Source organism: Cupressus sempervirens, chromosome 3 (assembly GCF_028749045.1).
Source record: "Cupressus sempervirens isolate cs-2001-9-10 chromosome 3, ASM2874904v1, whole genome shotgun sequence".
Taxonomy (NCBI): domain Eukaryota; kingdom Viridiplantae; phylum Streptophyta; class Pinopsida; order Cupressales; family Cupressaceae; genus Cupressus; species Cupressus sempervirens.
Genome location: NC_143120.1, coordinates 615,659,604 through 615,663,786, shown reverse-complemented (window position 1 = coordinate 615,663,786; position 4,183 = coordinate 615,659,604). Strand labels below are relative to the sequence as shown.

The 4,183-nt window shown below is 34.6% G+C and overlaps 1 pseudogene; it reads right to left on the bottom strand.

The window, feature by feature from the left end:
• Positions 1 to 2,256: 2,256 nt before the first annotated feature.
• On the bottom strand, positions 2,257 to 3,355 carry LOC149568172 (T-complex protein 1 subunit delta pseudogene; annotated as a pseudogene).
• Positions 3,356 to 4,183: the final 828 nt, after the last annotated feature.

The following is a 4,183-nucleotide window of genomic DNA, read 5'->3' as shown; positions in this document are numbered from 1 at the left end:
ATGCTTCTTAATGTAAGTCCTTACATCATCAATGTTTGGTCTAGGCCCCAAAAATTTCCCAATTAGTGTTGAAGCCATGGATCGAATGCTATGATCCACAATCCCATCTAGGATGGTAATGGCACAAGAGCCTTTCTTAGATTCATGTTGAGTTTTGGAAGGCAGGAAAGAGGACTTACCTGAGGTTTTGACCTCGAAGAGACATGACCATTTTGTAGCTCCTTGTTGGTCTACTTTGGGAATCAAAGTAATCTTGAACACTTCCTTGGGGGGGGACATCTAGGTCCCCATCCATAATCTCTGACTGGTCCCCAGTACTTGAAGCTATCTGACCGTCCTCCTATGACCCATGTTCAAATCTAGGGATCTGATCTCGACGATCCAGAGAAATCATGCCCTTATGTGAATTCAAAATTTGAAAATATCGATTCCCTTTGCTCCCTCCACTCTCACTTTTCATGTTCATGTTGTTAAAGTGTGATTTATTTTTAGTTGATCTTAAACATTTACAGTGATTAATTTGCAAGCATATGAGAAATACCATGAACACATGAGACACCAGGATTTAATGTGGAAACCCAATATGGGAAAAAACCACCAATGTAACTAGTTACTATTTTCACTCTTCTGAAGTGAGTGCTATTAGGAGTCAACCTGGTTAAAGGTTACAAAATACACTATTAGGTGTGACCTTGTCAGAGGATTTAATCACCCTGTCAGGAGTGGCCTTGCAAGAGGTCTTAAAATAATTCAATGGAACTATCACCTTGTTAGAGGATTTACAACTAGCTATTAAAACAAATCTATAAGAGATTTAGATCACTACTACAATGATTAGAGAGCAACAATGAAATGACTTGATTGTGATGCAACTAAATTGCTGATTACAGATCTCTATTCTACTTCATTCTTAATCTTTTTTGATTGAATAATACTTTTCTGCTCCACAAGGATACCTAATTATCCTTCAAGTTTGCTCTTTACTTTTTCTTTCCCAATTCAATCAACACACTTGCACACACACTAAAAATAATAATCTTAACTTGACCTTTCATTTATATCATCTAGATTGTCAAGTCGGCTCAATTACAATAACCAATAATCATCACCATAGTCGGCTAGAAACAATACTTAAAATAAATAAGCTTCTTATGCCAAAACAAGAAAATCCTTCATTGGCCTATCCTACTCGGTAAACATTGGTTCTGAGATGATTTCTTGTGTTAAGCAATAGAAGCTTAGTTTACACTAGGAACTTGGAAATATCCTTTGGCAACCAAGTGAACTTGGTGAACACTGACTCTGTCCAATTTAATTTGCTAACCATGAGAACTTGATTAACACTATTTCATACCTAAATTCCTTTGACACCCGATTTAGCTCGATAGACACTGTCTTTGCAGAGTAATCTTTAGGAATGCTCGGTAGACAAAGAAAACTATCTAGCTGACCAAGTGAGCTCGATAAGCACTAACTAACAATTGATATGATATTTGTGTAACATCAAAGACAAGGCAATTGTATCCAACAGTCTTATACTTAGTTTTTCTAATATTTTTACTTAGTAGCATATGTTTGTTATATGTTGTGAATAACCAAGTACAAATCCTATTATATCTTTCTTTTTTAAATGATAGATAAGATATATGAAAGTACAAATAATTCATCGTTCTCTACTCTTTACTTAAACTCAACTTTTGAGTTAATGAGAACATGTTTTGTTTAATGATTTGTTAAATTAACTACATTTATGCAGAGTTATCATTGTTCTATTTATATAAAAACTTTTTGTCATCTCATTATTGTGGAATTCAATGCACTTAAGATGAATAATAGGGAGAGATTGACATGCAGTACATACTTAATTTTTTTCTTCCTTTCTCTGTCATGTAATGTGAATAAAGTTCTTTAAAGATCTACAAAAGAAGAAAATAAAGAGCCAGGGTATCTTGCATTGAATATTTTGTAATGAATCTGTGGCAAGTGGTGCCAAATTGATCTCATGCTTAGTACATTTATATGACATTGGATTATGTTTTTGTGAAGTAATTATTGAGTTACATTTTTCAAGTTGTTTTCACCTTGAGCTCCACAATGGTTTGGCAAAGAATGATTTCTCATTTGTTTAAAAGATAATACATAATGAACAATACAAATAATACACATGATAAGAATAAGTTTAGCAAATCAAGACCAACAATGCTATTAAAATAATAAATTTAAATTATTAAAGACATCCATTTTTAGCCTCATAGCTCAAAGTGCACTGTCTAAATTATTAAAGACATCCATTTTTAGCCCCAGCTTCTTCTCCCTTAATTTTTCAATATTAGAAATGGGTAAACAATCCAACTTCTTGGTAATGAACTTGATTTCATCCCTTTCCACATCCTTGACCACCAAAATCTTTGCCTTGGATAGATAATGCATTGAAAGATCAGTGATGACATCTCATAGAATACTCTTTTAGATCAATAACACATTGCATCTAGTGGCTTTGATCTTCTTTATCATACCTAGAATATAATTCCTCTCCTCCTTCAAAATCCTATCCATCATTTTATAATTGGAGACCACAATGTTCTACTCAATGTCCACCTTGGGAGGCAAAATTTGGAACTATATTATGCCAATCTTCACATTCTCAATCTTGCTGGGGCCTCCAATCATATGGCTTGCCTTCTTATCAAACACCAAACCCTTAACCATCTCTATATCATCAATGGTCCCACCTAATTTTTGCAAAACTTTGATGTCCCTCAAATCCACAATATCAGGCTTCGTAGGGTCGATGGCATTCAGGATGCTATCAACAACAAGCACATCCAATAAGCTAGAATATTGGCTGATAACCTTACTATTCAAAGAAGTGCTCACACTTTTCACCAAAGAGTCATAGTTTGTCAATTTGATAGGAATAGCTATGGTAGTTAAAACCTCAATGACCTTCTTAGAGGTCCTGTGAAAGGCCTTTGACATAATGGTAGGATGAACACCCTTAGACAATGAATTCATGCATTGTTTAAGAATCACACTTGTGATGACAACAACTATTGTCATACCATCACCAACAACAATATCCTAAGATTTCAAAATCTCTACAAGTATTTTAGCGGCTGACTAAGTTACCTCCATTTTGTTAAGAATGGTGGTGCCATTATTGGTGATGATCACATCACTCGAGGGGGTGCAAAGCATCTTGTCCATGCCCTTGGGACCTAGTGTAGTTCGAACTATGTCTACAATGACCTCTGCTTTGATGATGTTGGAATGCTAGATGACATCCCTACACTTGGTATCAACAAATTTTTCTATCTTGGTAGGCTACCTATGGGTGTTGAACTACAGTCGCCATTTTCAACTTCTTCCAAAACTTCTCTGTGCTATCTATTTTGCCTCTCAAAACCCTAGCAACAAATTTGTAGATTGAATACCCTCTAATGAAACTTTGAGTGTTAGATCAAATCCCTCTCACTCAAACAAGTTCATTCTTACTTATTACTATAGTCACTGGCGAATCTAAAGACTATACAATGAGCTCAAGTAAGATGATGACTCAAATATAGAGCCCATCCACAAGAAAGAAAATGGAAATTATTGAGAGGCGTATTGCTGAGAACATGTGCCAATATCATTGAAAATGTATTGAAGGTGTATATAGACCCAATCATTTATTTTTTGAAAACTCTAGCTGTCGTTAAAATTTTGACACTAATTACTGTAATCACCTAAAAATGGTCATCTAGACTATTAACCCCCTTTTCAACATTTTGGCTAAATTAATTTAATCACTTACCTAATCCAAATTGCTAATAATCAATTTATTTGATTATAACCTATAGTTTGACTATGCTATCCTAAGTTCATTATTTGATTAAAAGAACATGTCCCCTTTTAATTAAATAAAAGACCCCATTCTTATAACCCACTTAAAGTGCACACATAAAGTCCTTTTTCTATTTTGCAATTAAAAGAAAAGGCTTTGTGACTTTTGTCTTATATGACAAGTCAACTTATATTCTATTGGTTGATTTGTGTGTGCACATGGATCACTCCTATTTTCGAATTCCACCGTTGATCATCCACCATCTTCATCTTGATCTCCACCGTCCATACATCTTTAAAAGGGAGAGAGATTTCCCCCTCAATCCATCCATCTTTTGAATATTGTTATGCTGCAGGT